This window comes from Suricata suricatta, chromosome 2 (assembly GCF_006229205.1).
Source record: "Suricata suricatta isolate VVHF042 chromosome 2, meerkat_22Aug2017_6uvM2_HiC, whole genome shotgun sequence".
NCBI classification, from domain to species: Eukaryota; Metazoa; Chordata; class Mammalia; order Carnivora; family Herpestidae; genus Suricata; species Suricata suricatta.
The window spans coordinates 107,637,006-107,659,240 of record NC_043701.1 but is presented as its reverse complement, the minus strand read 5'-3'; the positions used below and the strand labels follow the sequence as shown (position 1 = coordinate 107,659,240).

General features: G+C 44.9%; 1 protein-coding gene across 2 annotated transcripts in view; it reads right to left on the bottom strand.

The window, feature by feature from the left end:
• SLC35F3 (solute carrier family 35 member F3) overlaps window positions 1-22,235 on the bottom strand; it is a 388,602-nt gene that overhangs the window by 37,308 nt on the left and 329,059 nt on the right. The window lies entirely within an intron of this gene.

Here is a 22,235-nt window from a genome sequence, read left to right as displayed (position 1 = left end):
AGAGAAGGACAGATACCATATGTTTGCACTCATAGGTCTAACAGGAAAACAGGAGAAACCTAATGGAGGACGGGGGGGGGGGAGGGGGTAAAGAGAGTTGGAAAGAGAGAGGGACGTAAAACTTGAGAGACTATTGAATACTGAAAACGAACTGAGGGTTGAAGGGGAAGGGGGAGGGAGAAAAGAGGTGGTGGTGATGGTGGAGGGCACTTGTGGGGAAGAGCACTGGGTGTTGTATAAAAACCAACTTGACAATAAACTATTTAAAAAAAATAAAAAAATATTTATCATTAATATCTTTGCTATGTTTTTATATTGATGTGTTTTTATTAGGATATTAATTCCACTAGTATTATTGCTATAGGTCTTTATAGGATGACTAATCAAGAGCTTTTCTAGATGTATATTTTCTATTCACTTACCCATATTAAAGAGTAAATCTTAAGCTATAAGGAAAATGAGCTGAAATAAAGATACACTCTGCTAAAAAAAAAAAAGTTATTCTGTTTATAGGGAACATCTCCATGAAGTAGAGTATTTATTAACCATCTAAGCAGCTTTTCAGTATGTGAAGCTAATTAAGACCCTTTTTAAATGACTGGGTGACAAAAGACAAAGTAAAGTGAGAATGAAAAATAATCACATGCAGATTATTTTGGAGATTAAAAACCTGTAGCATAATTTGTGATACTTTTCAAGAGGAAGTAAAAATTGTTCCTAACCTACATTATATCAGGGAAGAAAATTTTATCTTCTCTTTTTAAATTTTGATAATGTTGATATATTTTTGAGAGAGAGAGAGAGAGAGACAGAGCACTTGTGGGGAAGGGGCAGAGAGAGAGGGAGACACGATCTGAAGCAGGCTCCTGGCTCTGAGCTGTCAGCACAGGGCCCAACTTGGGGTTTGAACCCATGAACTGCAAGATCATGACCCGAGCAGAAATCAGATGCTTAACTGAGTGAGCCACCCAGGCAACCCAAAACTTTATATATTTTTAAAAGCTTACTTATTTATTTTGAGAGAGAGAGAGAGCACTCTAGCAAGCAGGGAAGGGGTAGACAGAGGGGGGGCGGAGCATCCCAAGAAGGCTCCACCCTGTCAGCGAGAGCCTGTTGTGGGGCTTGCACTCACCAACCATGAGATCATGACCTGAGCCAAAACCAAGAGCTGTATGCTGAACTGACTGAGACACTCAGGTGTCTCAGCGAGCGAAGAAAACTTAAAATTTTTCTGCTCTATCTTAAAAAAAAAAAAGCAAACAAATACAAGAAACGAACCCTTGCATAAAAGTGTTAAGTTTTCCTAGCAACGTTATTACTACAGATAACCATAAATCCATTGTGAAAAAATATAATCCTAGAACTAAGAAAATAAGAAATTTCCATATGCATATTATGATTTATAAGGAAATCTACCTACCTTCATCTTAAACCGTAGGAATCTTAAATCTAAAAATTAGTAAGCCATATGTCTCTAGGTCTGTGTTTTCATCTGTGATTATGCAGGACCAGTTCAAATGACCCTATTACAGCGAATTGTCTATAAATATGAAACTCATCCTAGTAGATGGAAAATATAGAGCTGAAAGAACCTTCCCGGAGCAGAGAGCCAGGCACCTGCTACAAGCAGGCTCCAGTCTGTGAGGCAGCAGGAAGTCCCTTCAAGCCTGAACAGCTCCTTTCTCCCTGAACGCAGGTGCTGCCCCAACCAGCAATGCGCCTTTCCCTGGGAATATTAACTTCAGCTCAGTTGAACCCCAGGCCCCCTTGCTGCAAACTGGTAGATCCCTTCTCCTCTCATGCCCAGGGACACATGTCAGATCCTAACATCCCTTCCAGCCTCCCAGGAGGCCCTGTAAGCCTCACAACCATTTATATCAGTTTTGTGTCAAAGTTCAGGAAACAGGATTTAGCGAGCCAAAATCTTCCCTGCCCACATTCTCTCCGCAGGCCCATAATCAAGACCCCTCTGGTCTGCAGAAGGCCACAGCTCAGGAGCAGATGGCTTCCCTGTTGTCCTCAGCCACTTGGCAGGGACCAGCCTCACCACCTGTATGCTTGCCAGGGTTTGAAATGTGCTGAGTGGTCAAAACTCATCACACAAGGAAGCAGACAGGCACTGGGAGCACGTCTACAGGGATGGATGAATCGAGAACTCACAAACCCCTGCCCACCTCATCCCAAGACATGTAAACTCAAGCCACCAGACCTGCAGCCAAGCGCAGGCATGTGAAGCCTGCGCTTGTGAGCTATGGCTTCCCTGGAGCCACGAGAGCCACCCCCACCCTCTGCCACTCTCCACTCCCTACCTCATGTTCCTCTGTTGCTCTCATCCTGCCTTGAAGCCTGATGCTCCTTTTGGTCCTCTACACATACGGACCTCCACTGGCTCCTCATCCTTTTCAGCTTTTGCCTTAATGTGTATTTGGGAAGTACCAGGTCCAACGGTAGTTGTTTCTGCTTCCTGGATGCAAGAAGACTCTGATTGTTGTGAACACAAAGGATGGCGGCTTCTCCAATCACAAAAATCTCTCTAGTGGCCAGCTCTGCGCTACCCTCCTGATGCAATCCACCCCCCACCATGCCCAGGCCAATGTCCCGAAATGTGGCCCTGGGACCAGATCATCAACATTGCCTGAGAGCTTGTGAGGGAGGCAGAAGTGTAGGCTCCACCTCAGTCGTCCTCCTTGAGATCAGAGTCTGCATTTTAACAAGGTCCCCCCATGATGTGAGTGCATGTTAGCCATCTGGATTGAATGGTGAGTGCTGCCTTTCTAGAAGGTCACAGTGATTAGTGTGTATGTGTCTCAGGAACAGGCACGTAACCCAAGCTGGGCCCTAGCTTTCAAGTTCCACCAACTCAGGTTCTTGAATTTTCTAGTTCATTCCAGCCTAAGGCCAGGTGCCCAGTTCCTCAAGTCTCTGAGCCTCTACAATGTCTGTCCAATAAATCCCAGTTTTCTTTTTTCTTCCTTAAGATAATTTGGTTTTATTCATTTCTCTTTTTTTGCACCATTATATTTATTGCAGCATTATTTACAATAGCTAAGACAAGTAAACAACCTACATGTCTATCTGTCTATCGTACCATAATGGAATATATACATTATTATATACATAACACACAGTGAAATATTATTCACCCATTACAAAGAAGGAAATCCTGCCATGCTATTCATTTCTAACCCTTAGGGTTAGAAGCGACCTACCAAGAGTTCTCAAAGTCAGAGGCTGGGGCCTCTGCGGTGCATCAGGATGAAGGGAAGCTGAGCATGGCTCTCAGTGTCTCCTGTGCTGATGAACGTCCTCACCCTTGACTCCAGGACACAGAGCATCACGCCCATTCAGGTTCTCCTACAGCACGGAGTCTACTCTGTGCTTGTGGGACCCGGTTTCCTAGAGTATAATTACAGTGTCTTAGTCTGGTGATATTTCATTATGCTCATCTGGGGGTTTTCTATACTTTTTAATCTGAAGATTACTATCTTGCATCATTTCTGGAAATCTTTTCTTACCACTGTTCTTTTAAAAATCGCCTCTCCCTTTTTTATGTTTCTGAAGCCCCTATTAGATAAATGTTGTAGCTTTTAATTTTATTAGTTTCTTAACATTCCATTGGCCTTTCTCTTTCTTTTTTTGGTACTTTTCATCTCTTTATGTTTGTGTCTTATTCTGGGTGCTTTCCGCAGAAAATCTTCCAATTTACTAATTCTCCTTTCATCTGTGTCTGGTTTACTGTTTAACTCATCCATTTCTAGAATGCTTATACAATTAGCTTTCATTTTTGTCCCTCACCTACAATGCCTTCTCCTCATCCTTCTTTGAATATTTTAAATAGACCTTTAATGAACTTCTTTTGGTTTGTTCAGTAGCTTCTTGGGTGTGTTTTCTACTATTTATTTGCTAACTTTTGCTGTCATGGAGGGGTTTTGTTGGTGTTGATATTGTTTATTTTATTTATTTATTTATTTATTTATTTATTTATTTATTTATTACCTTGTGATTTATAAGTTTTGACTTTGGGCTCATTTTACATGTGGGTTGTTTTTTGTGAAAATACCACATTTGCTGTACTGGGGAGATAGAAGGTCTCCACAGGGCAGTGTCACATTTGTTTCTGCATGGATCCCATGGGTCTCTCTATACTTAGGCAGCTTTTTTTGCTAATTTCTTAGCTTATGGTTTGGTTCTGTTTGGTTTAGTGAACTTGGGCTCCATATCTGCACATAGCATGGGCTTGGGGTTCTAGTTTCTTATAGGTGACTTTTTCTTCTCCTGTGCCAAGGGTGGGCAACCTGTTTCTGTGCCCCCATGCTCCCTGTACCCCCTGTTTTGTAGGCAGAGTGTTTCAAGTCTCCTCTCATGGATGAAGAGTGGGTTAGTATATAAAACATAGTGATATTTGAAGCCAGAGAAATGAAGATTAAACCCTGCTTCACTACTTGTCACCAGTGAGGCCATTATAAGCATCTTACAGAACTTTAGGACTCTTAATGTTCTCATCAGAAAAACGGGCATTTTAATAGTAATCTTAGAGGATGGCGGTGGTGGTGAAGTGAAATTATGTGAGTTAAGCAATTACCAACGTGGCTGACAGGGTAGAAACTCCTTATATATCATCCTCCCCCACATCCCTCCCTTCAAAGAGGACAGACTTCAATTTAAGGAAACGACTTTGAGGCTGGAGTCTAATCTCTCATGCTGCCAAGAGCCACAGACTAAAAATGTATTTAGTATTTTGTACCAAATCACAGTAGACACAGCGATTAGTCTGACTGCATTTCAGAGAGTTTTATTAATAGTTGTTAAACCACAGAAGTCATAGGTTTTTAAGTACTAAATGTATAATGATTTATATCTTGAGCACTTAATTAAAGTTCTACCAAATTCTACAGTTTTCAGCTCCATTTCCTAATGCTGTGTTTTGTTGCCTTCTTTCTTTCGCCAGTGCAATGCTCTGGCTGGGGGAGGGCATCTGTACTGTGGTACAGACTCCACACTTGAAGATTTGGGCAACATAAAGATTTGCCCCACACCAATCTCAACATGGAGGCGGCTGTCTTTCAATCCAAAGTCAACATAAATAAAGGAATTGGAATTAAAGGTTAGAGTCAAAGTGAATAATCCTATTCAGATACCGATGTCTCATATTCTTGAGCAAAAGTTTTCACTTCACTACAGCAGCCCTTCCCTGACGCCTGTGATGCACATGTGACATGTGGTTAAAGGCATACGCTGTGAAGCCAGCCTGCCTGGTCCAAACCCTGGATAGGATAGTGACTTAGGTCAGTTACAGAACCCCTCTGTGCCTCAGCTGCAGCATCTGGAAAATGGGAATGGTAGTACCTACCTCATATGGTTGTTCAATGAATTGCTCGTATTAAGGTACTTAGATTAGTGCCTGGTACATACTAAGCATTCAATAAACATTAGCCATTATGATTATGATTTGTGGTTTTAGGCATATAGAAGACTCACTAGGCAACGTATCTCAGTAGAGCACGAATTTGGGTGTTGGGATGTGAACTCTTCTATTCATTAGCGATGAAATATCTCTGAGGTATTTAAATTCTATGAACCTATGTCCTCCTGTCCAATACAGGTATAAGGCACAGCTTGCGGGATTATTGTGAAGGTAAAATAAGATGGTATATGCGAAAGGGGTGCTCGGGTGGCTCAGTCAGTTAAGCATCTGACTCTTAATTTTGTCTCAGGTTATGATGCCACTGTTCATGAGCTGGAGCCCCACGTCAGACTCCTCACTGACAGTATGGAACCTGCTTCAGATTCTCTCTCTCTCCTCTCTCTGCCCCTGTCCCACTTATGCATGTACTCTTGCTCTCTCTCTCCCTCCCTCTCTCTCAAAATAAATAAACTTTAAAAAAAGAAAGTATGTGGGAAATTGAAGTGTCTGACTGGTGCTTTTTAAATATTACTTTTCCTATTAATGCAAAACTCACTCCTTCTGAGAGCTTTGAGGAACTGTTCTCTTTTTATCTTGATTTATGACCTACCTTCATATGTCTCCTACATATGGGTCCTAATTCTATCTTTTAAAGCCACTCTCATACCTTTTCCATTTAGATAGAAAACCAAATATTTGGAAGTTTCTCTTCTTTGGACTAATTATCCCTGGGTCCTGTCACATCTTGTGGGACCTGATTTGGGGGTCTTCTTCCCACCCTCATTACCACTCATCTGTGTCTCTCTTACAGTGTGGCCCCACATGACATTACTAATATAATCTGGTCACTGCCAAAGTTTAGTTTAGTCCACTAAAAGTGGTCAGTTCCTCAGTTCAAATCACTGTACTCTATTGTATAACCTGGATTAAATAATAATTCTTGATGACTTCATCATACAAATAACTCATGTAATGGTTATAATCCATTGAAATCCTCTTCTCACGTGTGACTGTTGGGCTGTCCCATCCCCCACACCGGCTCTGCTCCTTGTGGACACGTGGACACTTTACATTTATTCCTACTAAATTTCTGTTGTATTTGGCCTTGCCGCTACTCTGCCAGATCTTTCTGGATCCCAGTGTTATCATAAAAAACATCATTATCCCGCCTAGATTTTGTGGCACTCACAAATTTCACAAATGTAACTTTTATGTTTTTTACCAAAGTCATTGATAAAAATGTTGAGCAAGCCCACACAATGGGCTGAGCCCAGTCAGAGGTCCTGAGACATGGTCCTTGGAGCTGACCATGTCCTCTCATAGTTCATGGGCATCTGTCTTTGGAGGCAGTTATTCTAGCCCCTGTGTGTCTTGCTTTCTTTCAAACCTATTTCTCTATTTTTCACCCGAGCTTCTTATAAGATGAGGTCAGAGGCCTTGTTGAAGTGCAGCTGTACAGGGTCTACTAGGGTAGTTAAAAAAACCTTTTTTTTAACATTTAATTATTTTTTGAGAGACAGAGTGTGAGTGGGGGAGGGGCAGAGAGAGGGTGTCACAGAATCAAGGCAGGCTCCAGGCTGTGAGCTGTCAGCACAGAGCCCGATGTGGGGCTTAAACTCATGAATTGTGAGATCATTTCCTGAGCCGAAATTGACGCTTAAGCGCCTGAGCCACCCAGATGGCCCTAGAGTATGTCCTCTTGAGCTACCACTCAGGAATTCACACCTAAAAAAAGTGGTACCCAGTTGACATGACAGATGCCTGGAAAATATGAGCTGCTTCCTTGCAGTTACCCCTTGTGGTCCTTTAAAGCCTCACAAACTATCCCTTTACTAATAATCCAGTCCCGCATTTGGTCTGGGATCACCCTGCATAAGAGTTGGAACTTGTGGAGTCTTTCTTTCTTCTTTCCTTTCCTGAATCTAGTCTTCTGCCCCCACTCCTTCCCCAGAGCCCCACTAAGACCAGTGTGAGTCATGACCTCACTTGCTATTCCACTGATACCTTGTAATGTCATCCTTTGGCTCAAGTGACCTGGACACCTGCATTTAGGGGAGCCAGGCACACATCTCCTCACTCTGAGCTTTGATTCTTTCCCCTACTGTTTGAAGTTTTTAACACAAGAAACAGAATCACAATGAAAGACTTTCTGCCTTCTCTTCTACATTCACCAAGCCACGAGACCAGAGTCAGGCATGCACAAGGAAGAAACTCAATGAACATTTGTTGTCTGAACTCTATTTGAAACCAAGCTAACATCTCCAGTACCAACTCACACAGGGAGGTGAAGAGTCCCAGGTAAACATTTATGTGGCACAAGAGCAGGAGTGAGTGTGTGCTGTACAGCAAATAGTTGTTTTTGTGCATAAACTTGGACATCAGACACACCTGGGTATGAATTCTGCCCTTACTACTTTTTACCTGTGTGATCTTGGGAAAGTTACTTTCCTTCTCTGAGCCTCGAGTTTGTTATTTATAAAATGGGAATAATGATACCTATCTTAAAAAGTTATGATGGAGCGCCTGGGTGGCTCAGTCAGTTGAGCATCTAACTTTGGCTCAGGTCATGAACTCACGTTCCGTGAGATCGAGCCCCATATGGGGCTCTGTGCTGACAGCTCAGAGCCTGGAGCCTGCTTCGGATTCTGTGTCTTCCTCTCTCTCTCTCTGTTCCTCCTCCACTCACACTCTGTCTCTCTCTCAAAAATTAAAAAAAAAGATTTTAAAAAGTTATGATCAAATTTAGCTAGCTACAGTAATAGAAAAGGTCCAAGAGTGGCATCTGCTATGCCCAGTATTCTCAGTTATAATTACTATCATCATGACAATTACTGTGTGCTTAAAAATCCTAGGTACTGAAGGTGACCATTCTCATGCTGTCATGCTCAAGCACCACACTTTGACCACCAACCAACATTTCCATAGAGAGCGCCTGCACATTGTTGCTAGTGAACAAAATGGTGAGGATCCATCTTCTAGGCACATATTCTGTGGAAGGCTGGGTTCTTCTGCCTTCAAAGGTTTCTGCCCTTATAAGCATACCAGAATTGAGCTGCCTTTCAGTGGTGGCCCACAATATGGAATCCATTAAATCCCGCCATTATGAAGGTCCTATCTTAGGAACAAATGGAGCAACCCGATTGCCTGTTGGGCTGCAGTGCTATTTTGCATTCCATAGTACCTTCAATAAACTATCAAGTAGACCTAAACTCACAGTTGCTAATTAGCAGTGAGTTGTGCCAGTGTTTATTCTTAGTCATTTTTGGAGAAAATAGCAGTAATTAGCACAAAATACCTGTCCTTTGTGTCTCAAAACTATTTATGGGGTAAAGCATAGGAGGTAAAGTAATTTGTTCAAAACAGTTCCTGCAAAATCAAGACATGGCTTATGGTCCTGCATACTTTGGCTTCGGCCAGCCTGATGCAAGATGGCCATGGAGAAAGCCTTCCATCAGGCCCATGGAAAGGCTCTGTTCTAGACCAAGGAGACAGGTTCTCCTTCAGGGATAGACTCTGGTCAAGAGCATGGGTAGGAGACTACCAGTTCTAACCTCACCTGGATCATAAGCTAAAAACCCAGGAGAGATCTGCAGGTTCACAAAGGTCCACTGTCACCCCTCGTCCTCCTGGCTAGCAGTAGGGACTGAAGTCTCAGCTTAGTGTGTCCCCTGAATGGTTATTTCTTCCTCTAGGACCGAGCACAGCAGTAAGTGTCTGGTGAAGGATCTGGGGTTCTTGCTTCCCCATAGAGAGCGATTCACTGGGGCTTGTGTTTATCTGGGTGTAACAATGTCAAAGGGTGTTGGGAGGGGCCTTCATTCTGCCTGGAAGCTCACGTCACAGGGCTGTGAGGCCAAGATGCTCCTCTACACTGTGTACCAGGGAATGCTAGCATTGCAAAGAACCAAGGGCTGAGGCTGAGCACAGCCACAGAGTGTTCCTTGCTCCCTGGCCAGGGCTGCGGCTCTGACAGTAATCTGACATGATGCCTGATAGATGAGCAAGTGCTTGGCTGGGCCTTCACAATGCACTATAATCCTGGGCAAAAGTACACAGAGGTCTTCACGCACGCACACTTGATATGATTGCTTCACAGGATCTGACAGTGGAGGGCGTCTCTTGCCAAGCTGTTCTGAAGGGCACCTTGGAGGTGTGGGATATATTACCACTGATCACAGACCCCTTTCTGGTTCTAGAATTTAAAAAAAAAACCCCGAGGGGTGCCTGGGTGGCTCAGTCGGTTAAGCGTCTGGCTTCAGCTCAGGTCATGATCTCACGGTTCATGGGTTCGAGCCCCGCATCAGGCTCTGTTCTGACAGCTAGCTCAGAGCCTGGAGCCTGTTTCAGATTCTGTGTCTCCCTCTCTCTCTGACCCTCCCCTGCTCCAGCTGTCTCTCTCTGTCTCTCAAAAATAATAAAAAGCATTAAAAAAAATAAAAAATAAAATAAAATTAAAAAAAAAAAAAAACCCGAGCTAGCAACTGTTTGCTTACACTTATTCCATGATGTGTGTCTAAAGATTCTATTTTAAACTACCAACAATTTTTATTTTGGATTCTGAGCGTTTAAAACAGTCTGCTTTAACATTGCATCAAATCTCTGTTTTTCCAATGCAGTATCCTCGCTGATGGAGGCTGACTTTATGTCCACTCTTGTCTCTGCCAACTGGGGACACAGAAGAAACAGAAGCTTCAAACCATGTGGATTAGTTGGCTCAGATCACTGTAACAAAGAACCGCAGGCTAGGATGTTTAGAAGCAGAAATTTACTTCCTCACAGTTCTGGAAGCTGGCAGGCTGGAAGTCATAGAGCAAGGTGTGGGCGGATATGCTTTCTCCTGAGGCCTTTCTCCCAGGCTCGTACATGGCCGTGTTCTCCCTCTGTACTGACATGGTCGTGCCTCTGTGTGTCTGTATCTGAGTCTTCTTTTCTTACAAGTGCATCACTCACTGTATGGATTGAGGCCCACTCGTTTTGACTTAAGTGCCTCTTTAAAGGCACTGGTTCCAAATACAGTCATGTTTTGAGGCCCTGGGGGCTGGAACTTCCACACATGAATTGAATTCTGGGGGCACACAGCTCAGCTTGTAACACTCACGTAAGGGTGGGAAGGCCCTCTGCCATCCCCACTGTGACCTGCGTTGACTTCTGCCTTCAGGAGGACGCCTGGCACTGAAGACAAGCTACTGTGCAGAACAGCAGGTGCTTCCCCTCGGGGTCCCAGCAGCCCAGCCGCTGCAGACAATGCTGAGGCATGCCAATTAGGATGAGAATGAGGTCGTGGGGAAGCCAGGCAACATTTAGAGGTGTGCTGGGGTTCCAATCTTGCCTATGACAACGGACAAGTTATTCAACCTGTCTGAGCCTCAGTTTCTCCATCTGTGAAAAGGAGATGCTAACAAGATCTACTTCCTGAGATGTTTGCATGGTTGAAATGGGACACGGTATGTGCGTGTGCTTAGTGCCACGCTGGCACCTGGCCAAGGCTCAGGAATAGGGTGATTCATAATAACGTACAAAGTAAAGAGACTCCCCTGGCAGTTGGGAGAGTCTAGGGGCCTAGGGGTCTAGTCACCCCACTTCTGTCTTCCTTTAATTCAGTGCTCCCCAGCCATTTCCCTGTCCTACTCTCCTCTCAGAGAGCCCAATTAATACTATGCTGTGCCTTCCTGCTTGCAAGGGCACCCCTGTTTTCTCCACTGGCTTGCAACATGCAGGTTACAGGGCAAGTTCACTTAAGGAGGAGTCTCACTAGAAAGGCGAACTCCGCCATTAGTGACTCTGGTTACAGCTCCCTCCATACTGCCAGTGTGCTTAGGCATCCGAAAGTAGGGGGCGACTAAGAACAAGGACAGTATCACACACCGGCTGCCTAGGAAGATGTCCGTTCGTCACCCAAAGTCCTCTAGTGAGTGTCCCTGTTTGAGGTGAAGCCATGAGCTGAAAATGACCAGGAACCATTTCCACCAATGGTGCGCTGGAGAGAAGCCAATGAGGGCTCTTTGGCTGTCGAAATGCTAATAGGTTCTATCCTGAAGGGAAGTGGGTCCTGGTGGATAAAGGATCAAGAACTCTCCAGCCACAAGAACAATGGTGAGCCAGTTCGTGAGCCAGGTGCCATTTCCACGGTCCCTGTCAAGCAGGCTAACAGGGCAAGAATGAATTGGGTAATGGTGCCTGACCTGCCAGCGAATCCAGGGGAGTTGAACTAATGTGCTGTGAAATAACAACACATCACTTATTTACACAATGGAGCCAAGCCAAGGGTCTGATAGCACAGCTGTAAATGGACCAGTTCACAATTAGCATTTTCATTCTTTGTTGTTCTCAATGGCGAGACAGCTCATATTTTTTCCTCCTGTTGTAGACCTAGCCTCTAAGGGAAGCTGATTCCCCAGGCCCACTCCACAAGCTTCCTGGCTCTCTCCCAGAGGTCCTGCCCACATCTACTTCTGGGTGGGCCCTGGCCTCCACTCCCTCGACACCAGTCTCCATCTCCTGCCCTCCTGGTCAGGTCTCTTCATGGTGCTTTGGGTGAAAGCTCTTCTCTGACCTGTGGCTCTAGGTCCTTCCTCCCTGGCACAGATTTCCCGGAGCCCTCAGCCGAGCTGCAGGTTCAAAGTTAGAAGCCACATGTTCATTTCCCTTCTGCTTTTTCACCTCTGTTTTTAAAAACCATATGAATCCAACCAAACCTACAAAAAGTTTTCTTGGGAGAAAGATACCCACATGACAACATTCCAGCATCGGCCTTTCCCTTTTCCAAATAATGCAGTGTCCCCTTTATAGAGTTGATGACTTAGGCCTCAGCCATTCCTGCTTTCATTTCGCAGTGTCTTCTGCCTTCCAGAAAACCAATATAAAACTGTAACTCTTGTGGGTTCCCATTTCTAGCCACAATCTTGGGTTGTGTCTTTTTCAGGTATGTTATGGTGTAAGAACAAGAGACATGCAGATTGAAGGTTACGTAGGCTGGGATCAAATGGGGGCACCCTCTGTTGTATTTCTTGTTTAGGAAAATGAGATAAGCATTTAATGAGACTTTAGGCTGGAGGACAAACCCACGTCCAAAGGTGGTGATGTGGAAGAGAATTAAAGCAAAGGGCCCGAAGTGTGGAAACTCTTTCCCATCTACAGAGGGCCCAAGTAAATACGGCTCTCGACAAAGGCTAAGGTGGCCATGTGTCTGGGTGTGAGGAACATTCTTTGCCTAGAGATTTTGATTATAGCACAAAGTACTTGCCTCCACATTCATATCTAACCCAACCGTTTCTGCTCCTCTCTCCCCCTTAGAAAATCAAAATGTGGCTGGTAAGCTGCCTTCCCTCTAAAACTCACTAATTAGAAAACAACAGCATGTGACAAATTCAGTGCAAGTGGCCTCCAAGCCACACTGGAGTCCTGTCTCTCCCTCCGTGATTTCAGTGCCCACTGCTCCTTCTCTTACAGTCATTATCCACCAGGACGGGAAGGATTTCTCCAGAGACCTAGCCTTCCTGGGATGGAGAGTCTTTCTTCCTGCTTTCTCTTATGCCACCCCATCCCACTCCTTGCCTGCTGTTTGGGGACCCACTGTTAGCTATTAAAATGTCATTGAAACCACTGTGACTTTGAGGACACCAGCCATCTACAAAATGGCCAGATTTGAGTTACGTGGTACGTGTCACACACCCAGGTCAACTTAACTTGGCTGAAAGTCTCTTCCAAGCATCCCTCGTTTTATGTCTGAGCTCTGCCTGTGACGAGATCCTGTGAAGGTTTCACCTTTCCTCCTGGGTCAGCTTCGCCATCATCTCAGTACCACAGAAGAGGCCCTGCTCTCCCATTTCCCTATCCTCAAGAAAGCAGATGGCTTTCCTTTTGGGTCTTCAGTCTTGGGAACACAGGTCCAAATTACTTTCTGCTGGCTTTCTGCCCTTTGTGCTATCTGTAGATCTGCTAAGAAGGTTCCAGAAGCTTTTCTGCTGGAGGCACCAACATCCTTGCCAGCAATGTTGAGGTGCTCCTCTCTTTCTGTTCCTCCCCTCACAGGCCCTTGGGAACTCCAGCCTCTCACTTCCCGGCCCCTGCTCCCCAAACTCCGAGAATATTCCACCTGGGTAGGCTCCCCACCTTGCAGCCACTCTGCTCTCAGACCTGGTGGGAGCTCAGGAGGCTCGGAGATCCCACTGTTGACCAGCTCTGAGACAAAGACATTCTCCCCTTCTGCGGCCTTTGTGTAGCAACTATTAATACTTGATCCTAATAAGTATGGTGGCTACAAGTCCAAGAAGCGGTGGAGCAGGATTTGAATTCAAAATATTGGACCCTGTTGTCCGTACTCATGAGCGTTACAAGCAAAACCCAGCCTTCTTGGACAGCTCTCATTGTGCCCACTCAGAACCTGAAAAAATAGTATAAGTCTGTCCTCTCTTGTATATGATAATGTCCCCAAATATTTGAAAACACTGAAGGGAGACACCCTTTCCCCAGAATTTTCTCTTCATGTTAAGCATTTTATTTGTTAAAAAAATTAAAATGTTTATTTATTTTTGAGATAGAGTACGAGTGGGGGAGGGGCAGAAAGAGGGAGACACAGAATCTGAAGCAGGCTCCAGGCTCTGAGCTGTCAGCACAGAGCCCCATGCAGGGCTCGAACCTATCAACTGTTGGATCATGACTTGAGCTGAAGTCAGTGGCTTAATTAGTGAGCCACTCAGGAGCCCCTCATGTTAAGCATTTTAAACTCTCCCTAAGGTCATGCTATACAATGTGGTAGGCACTAGCCACATAGGGCTTTTTACATCTAAGTTAATAAAAATGAAATAAAAGAATTATTCTTTTATTAATAGAAGAATTCAGCTTCTCAGTGGAACCAGCCACATTTTGCATGTGCAAACAATGTGCCCACTGGGGGCTTTGCTGGACAGTGCAGACGGAACATCTCTAAACTTCCATTGCAGGAAGTTCTATTGGGACAGTTTTGCTTTAAGGGTCATTCAGGGTCCAGCTGACATGTATTCTAGATGCATCACCACTGTGATCTTTTTTGGGTACCTACTCTCAAGGCGTGGTGAACAGACACCAACCCATATCCAAAATTTCACTTTTGTGCAGAATTCTGAGCCACCATTAGCATTTGGGGCCATGCTGAACACAATGAGCCTTTCTCTTGCAAATGAAAGAAGAACTGCCATCATTTTTTCCATTCCCTCTTCTACCACTGCCACCTCTGGAGCCCAGTGACTTTGTCAGCACCTCCAGACTCTGTTGGATTGGGATTCCTGGATCCATGGCCTTGGGGTGTGGGGAGGAATCTGCAGCAGCTTCTGGGGAAGGGCAATACCACAGAACGATATGCAATTTAACACCTGCCTTGGGAACATGTCTTTGCTGAGATGCCTCAGTTTGCCTCCAGCAGAGCAACGGCCTGGATCCACACTGGGCAAACAGCTCTGGGTAGCTGTCGTGTGAGGCTCTGGAGCTGGGGAGGCTGGTGGCCATGCAAGTGAAGGAAACCAAGCTCAGGGAGAGAATATTGGTTGGTGGCTGGGGACAGGGGATGGGGTTTGAAGACCAAGCAGGTCCCAGTGGAATGGCATGACCTGGAGTCAGAAGCAACCTGGTGGGGAGTTTGGAGGCTGGGCCCCAATTCTGACTGTGTGGCCAGGGGTGATTAACCTACTTGGTTTTATCCCCCTGTCATTAAAACCAAGGAATTGGGTTAAATGCATGTTCTCCAAAAAAGCCCGCTGACAGAGTCTGACAAATTCGTGAACACTGAGCTCTGTGAGTCTTCCTCTTGCCCACAGCCTGCGGGAATAAAAGCAGCCCCTTCCTGCAGGTTCAAGGCCCCGTGTTTCCTGTGTCCTCACTCCCCACGCTCCCCCACACAGCACTGCTTTCATGCTTCCAATTGTCAAGCCCGCTATCACTCCAGAGTCTTTTTTAATGATTTGCTTCCGAGGATCGCATCATGTGAAAGCTCATGAACGTGTGTACAGCTGACTCTTCCTCAACATGAATTTGAACTGTGCAGGCCCACTTACATTAGGCTCTTCTGTAGTACAGTACGGTCCATGTATTCTCTCTTCCTTATGATTTTCTTTATAGCACTTTTTTTTCTCTCACTTTACTGTCAGAATCCAGCATAGAATACACGTAACATACAAAATATGCGCTAACTGACTGTTGTTATCGGTAAGGCTTCTGGCCAATAGTAGGTTATGAGTAGTTAAGTTTTAAAGGCGTCAATGGGTATATGTGGCTTCTCAGCTGCCAGGTGTTGGGGGTTGGCACCCCTAGCCCCCACGTTGTTCAGTGGTCACCTGTACTACACATGTATTCACATATGCTTCTTGTGTAGTATGTATGTGTGTGTTAGGAGATGTACTTGCATGTACGGATGTGTATGTGTGTGCGGGTATATTTGGATGTGCACGTATTTGTGTGTGTGTGCCTGTGTGGGTTCACTGCTGTCTTCACAAGAATGCACACTAATGCGGGCGGGTACTTGGTCTTGATCGTTGTGCAGTCTAGAACAGCGCTTGGTGCATCTTAGACACTTACTACATGTTAGTTGAAAGAACAAATAAATTATATGCTAATTGTATCTCAATAAAACTGGGGGGAAATCCCCAAATAAATCCCCAGTTGAAGAAGCCAATGAATAAGAAATAAAGCAGAAAAGAGATACGAGGGGTGTTAATCTCCCATTTTGTGAGTGGGCAACAGGTCAGATAAATCCCAATCTGGGTGCCTCTGTTACTCCTTCCTCTTAACCCATGCGGGATAGGAGCTTTACCCCAGGCTTGTGGGTCAAGGGGAATTATAAGGCACACCGTGTGAAATCCATTACTACTCTGAACATGGCACATGATGAAAAGTGATTACTTTCAAGGTCATGGTTGAGTTTTTTCTCCCCAGCAGATACTGGCTGGGCAGCCAACATTCACAAGTGTGTCCCAAGGGCCACACGGTATACCCCTAGTGCTGACCTTCCCAGCCACACAGGGGACTGGCGGCTGGCTCCATTCTTCCCTCACTGGACTGTGTCTGATGAAGAACTGTGTGGAGACCTTCCTTCCTTCTCTCAGGCTAGTCCTGCTCCTGGCGGTGTCAGAGAAGATAGCACCATCCCTGCAAGGATGGCTCTGGTCTTTCTCATTTTTCTCTTCAACAACTGAGAAATTACTATTTCAAGTTACACAGTGCTCAGAACCAGCTCTGAAGCTGCCCCTGGCACTTCTGCATGGGGCCCCTTTGTGTTTCCCACCTGCCTTCGCCACTGATGCCCGTGACAAGGGGCCAGATGTTGGCCTTTAATGGGCACCGAATGCTATTTATAACAAGGCACTCGCTGGATTCCACTAACATCCAAAGCAAGATTCATCCTCATTTTTCATTTAATTCAAATAAAATCTCTCCTTTTTATTCTGCACGACACTCCTCTTTTCTCTGGCTTCCTCCGGTCCTGGACGCCACTTATCAAACACTGACAGAGGCATACAAAGCGACTTGCCTGAAGGAGAATCTGCTGGAGGAAGGGCTGTGATGACCTGGCCCGAGGCTCATTCTGCCCACCTTCCTGTGCGTTCCCCACACTGTTCGTTTTGGATTATCTGCTCTATCCCAGGCACTGGGCTAGACCCTAAGGATATATACAGACCAACAGGACATGGATTTTGGCTTCAAGGACCTTTCTACTGAGCTGGTTAGAAAGCATGTCATGTCAGGTAGAGCGCGCAATGTGCCTCAAGCAAGGCAGAGACAAAGAACCATCGAGATGCTGGAAATTCCTGGTCCCAGCCCTCCATGCGCGACTGGCCATGATCTCCTCCGGGCCCTTAAGTCTCTCTGCTCTGAGACCCACAGGTTCTGGTGGGTCAGTCTCACTGTGCATGAGAAGAGACAGGCGCTGAGGGCTTATCTTAGAGGGCCCGGAATCCTTGCTACTTTCAGCATTTCTGAGCTGGAACAGACTGAGAGTGTTGAATGAGATTTTTGTTTTCAGATTTCTGTTGTATAAAAACATCCCACTTCATTGACTGTGAGAAGTGATACCATGCCAGTGCCGTGACCACGATGGGTCACATGGTAATCACTGCCCATGGTGTCGCCTCATGCAGGAATGGCTAAGAGTGGGGGCCCTGGGCCTGGAGTGCCTGGCTCAGCTCTGACTTCTCTGTTTCACAGATGTGTCACCTCAGGCTAGTGACAAGGGCTCCAGGCACCTCAGCTTCATGTGGGAAATGAAGAAAATAAAGGCATCTCCTGGATGGAGCTACAGGGTATTATGCAAAGTGAAATGTATCAGTCAGAAAAATACAAATACCATCTGATTTAACTCATAAGTGAAATTCAAGAAACACAACAGATAAACATAAGGGAAGGGAAGGAAAAATAAGATCAAAACAGAGAGGGAGGCAAACCATAAGAGACTCTTAAATACAGAAAACTAATTGAGAGTTGCTGGAGGGGGTGGGTGGGGGGATGGGGTAAAGGAGTGACGGGCATTGAGGAGGACACTTGTTGGGATGAGCACTGGGTGTCACACGGAAGGATGAATCACTGGGTTCTACACTTGAAACCATTATTACACTATATGTTAACTAACTTGGAAAAAAAAAGGCACTAAATCCTTATGGGGATTTTATCAGTACTTAGAATAGTACTTGGCACTACATATTAAACACAAAATAAATAATGGCTACCATCATAATCATCTTCTGTGCCATATACACACCCACATATATATACATACACATAAATCCACACACATATATGTATGTGTATATATACATATAGGTAACTATCAATGATGCTTAGGTATATCAGAGAAAATACCATTGACAAATCAACTGTCTGAGATTATGACTTGAGTAACGTGTGTGTGTGTGTGTATGTGTGTGTCTGGCACATCTATGTGTGTGTATCGCCAACTCACCACAGGGAGTTCCAACGTCTCATGCCCCCGACTGGGCGTGCTTGTTCGCAGGGACTCCCCTCTCCCCACATTACTGTCTATTTGTCTCACTTGCCAACTGATTATGAGCTGTCTACCATGAAATTTCTTAGGCTTCTTTTTAACTTGTTATGTATCTTATGTGTGGTTGTTTTCTTAAATGGATCACACTCTCCCTGGGTTTACCAGACTAATTCTTTTATGTATTTGTTTCCATCTTTCCTGATGCCTACACCAGTGCCCACATGTGCCACAGCTCATAGCAAGTCTGTAAACTTTTTTTATGTTTTCATTTTATTTTGAGAGACAGAGACAGAGAGCGGGCAGTGGAGGGGCACAGAGAGAGAGAGAGAGGGAGATACAGAATCGGAAGCAGGCTCCAGGCTCTGAGCTGTCAGCACAGACCCCGAGGCAGGGCTCGAACCCACAGACCGTGAGATCATGACCTGAGTCAAAGTCGACCACTTAACCAACTGAGCCACGTAGGCACCTCAGCAAGTCTTTATGAGAGCTCTGTGTTTGCTCTCCAGCAGCCCAGAAACTCCCAACAGGATACTTTTAATTGGAACAAAAACTTCCCCTGAAAACTATCAAAATTTTACCACCAGCAGTTTTAGAAGTTAAGCTATATAGGCTCATTCCATCTCTGATTTTTCTTTTTTAAAGCAGACTTCAATGTGTACAGATAAATTCTTAACCAGGAGTCTACATCCTGGAGTGTTGCCCATTTTGTACCCAAATGTTACTAAATGGTATGTGATGAGTAGGAAGTGCGAAACCACTCTTGGTCCATCTTAACTTTTCCGTGCGTGACCTGGGTGCCCCCAGGAGCTGATTATTGGCACTCTTGGGCGAAGGGACTTCCCTGACTGCTCTTCCTCTCCCCGCCCCCGCCCCCATCTCCTGCTGCTCTAGATACTATTTCATGAATTTACTGTCACTCCCCCAAGGCTCCGTGTGTTTCTTCAAGTGACTCCCCACCCATTCCTACCTTATTCCAGGGCCTCACAACTTTGGGCGTGGATGACCACAGCCACCCTTCTGAAAGGCTCCCCAGCCATGCCAGCCTTCACTGTGACCTGCCCTAAATCCTACATCATTTATACTCGGTAGCACACAATTTATGACTCACGCCTGTGTCAGCCCTTCTGGGAGCCACCTATAAAGGGAAAGTCACTGAGACTCTGAAGTTGTGTGAGCAACAGCCTATGTGAAGCATAGGAAAAATAAGTAAAGACACAGCTGGAAGTCAGATATCTGGCTTTGGAAGTAAATCAAGTGAAAATCAGTGCACTGAATGAAGGAGGTTCATTTATAGAAAAGCAGGCAGGGGCAGCTAGAGTGAGCCAATACTGGCAAAGCTCTGGAATACCGGTGGTATCAGATTACTTAATGATCCTGGAGTGAAATAATGGATCATGGAAGAGAAGGAAGAGAAAAGCAAGAAAGGCACTGGTTGAGTGTTGGCCACACAGTCACTTCCTGTCCCACAGTCTAGACTCTGTACCCCCTAGTTAATAAATCCCAGGTGCTGAGGCCATCCTATGATGGTTCAAAGTCCGTATCATAACTCTGGCTCACCAGGGGCAGTATCCTAGCTGTCCAAGTTGGTGGAGAGAAATAGCCACCAGGCAAGAAAAACAAGTAGGGTTAGTCAGTGAGCCTCACAAAGACAGCATATAGAACCATGCAACCTTTCATTTGGAAAGCAAATCAACATAGGAATGTCACCATCACGGATGGAAAAGGGGGTTGGGAAAACACGTGGAGTTTAAGGAAGATCTGACACCATTTTCGTGCATCTTTAGGAAGAACAATAAAGCTTCTCTGATGAAGTCACGGGACAGAGACTCTCAGGGATGCAAGAGATTCTAAGAACTGGGGAGCCAACCCCACTTCCATCTCTTGATTTCCTTCACAATCCATCTCACATTGGTTGTGCTCGTCTATGCTTGTACCCAACCCTCACCCTGCCCTTCAGCCTACTCTGTCTCAGGGCCACTGCAAACGTAGGAAAGGACTACAAAGAGGTCACAAGTCTAAGTGTTCCAACAGTGTGTGTACAAAGGTTGAGTAGAACATGTTCTTGATGGGCTACTTCTTGACTTTTCTGATCCTGCAGTCCACGGCTGAAGTACATTGTCCTGTTGCTAGAACCCCGTGTGTCCTGTTACCTAGTTTCTTTGAAGAGTTTCATTGATAGTGATCTACTGCTCTCTTAATGTCTTACTTTCCATACTCTGGCAAGCATAGCTAGTTCTAGAATATTCCACCAGGATAGCCAGCCAGTGATTCTTAAACACTAATGGGTCCTATCACTCTCTGCTTGTGGTTCTCACACATTTATTAAGTAGAGCAGAATCACTGAATTGAAAATCAAAGTTTTCCTGTTAGACCTATGAATGCAAACATATGGTATCTGTCCTTCTCTGTCTGAATTATTTCGCTTAGCATGACACCCTCGAGGTCCATCCACTTTGCTACAACCTGGCAGGGGACCAAGGGAACCATGGGGAGAGGAAGGGGGAAAGAGAGCTGGGGAGAGTGAGGGACACAGATCAAGGGAGACTACTGAATACTGAAAATGAACCATGGACTGAGCGGGGAGGGGGAGGGAGGAAGGGGGTGATGGTCATGGTGGGGGGCACTTGTGGGGAGAAGCACTGGGTGTTATATAGAAACCAATTTGACAATAAACTATTAAAAAAAAGAAAAAAAATGAAAATCAAGGTTTTTTCATTACTCACTGGGATGATGGCATCAAATTCACTAACAACAGTGAAGATTGACTACAATAGTGAATTCGATAGTGAATAGTAAGGTTCGGCTTCTCTGTGCAAGCAAAGTCATTTAATACTATGATTAAGCTTGAGGCTCAAATCTCTGATGAATGAGATTTTTGTTTTAGACCAGATTTATCCTAAATAATACCCATAACACATTACACTATACATTTTATAGCATCTTTTCCATTTTCTCTATGGGTCTCAAAGGACCTCACAAACAGCTATAAAGTAAAAGAGAAAGAAAAAAAGCATGATTTCTATTTTTCAAAAGAAAGAAGCTCTAAACAAGACATTTACTAATAATCCCAGGAATGAATCCTTTAATTAACAAGGCCAAATTGTGGATATATGCAGTTTCTATTTTGATAGTGTGAAGATTCTAGTGACAAGTATTTCAAAACCTTCTTTTTTTAATATCTGAGAAGAATAAAGAATGACTCATTACACTGTTGGGTCTCTGTACACGGTACAAAATAACGGTACTTTTTCTCGGTCCTTGTACCCACCCAGGACCTCTTCAACAGAGGCAGAGGTAAGCCTAGATGGAAAAATCTAACCTGGTGGCAATCACTGGAGTCCCTCAATGGGTTAACTCAGTCCATATCTGCCCCCTCCCATCTTTAAATTTAGAGCTACTCTCCTGCTATTTTAGGAAGCCTCTGATTTGAACTTTATCTAATTTTTAACAGCAATAAAGTTCCAAAGGCAGAAGTATAAAAACCCAAGAAGTGCATGCTTAGGCTATGGTTTACAATAAATCCTCTGCCATTGGAGCTGTGCTGTTAGAGAGAAGATCTCTTCTTCCACAGGAAGAGGGGACATTTCCCTATTTTAAAACCTACACATTGGTGCCGCTTAACACTAAACCGCCCGTAAGCATGATGAGGACTGTTTCTGAGCAATTTCTCAAGCCCCTCCCTCCCGGCTCCCATGACAGCTGCCTCCCACCTCCTCAAGACCCTGCGTCAGGCGGGCATCATCCCAACTTGGCCTGGAGAGCTGTTACACAGGACACCCTTCAGGAGTGAACCCTGAAACGATCGGTTGTTTTTTCTCTCCCAGAGAGCTTTTACCATGGCCTCCGCTTGGGATGGCCATCCAA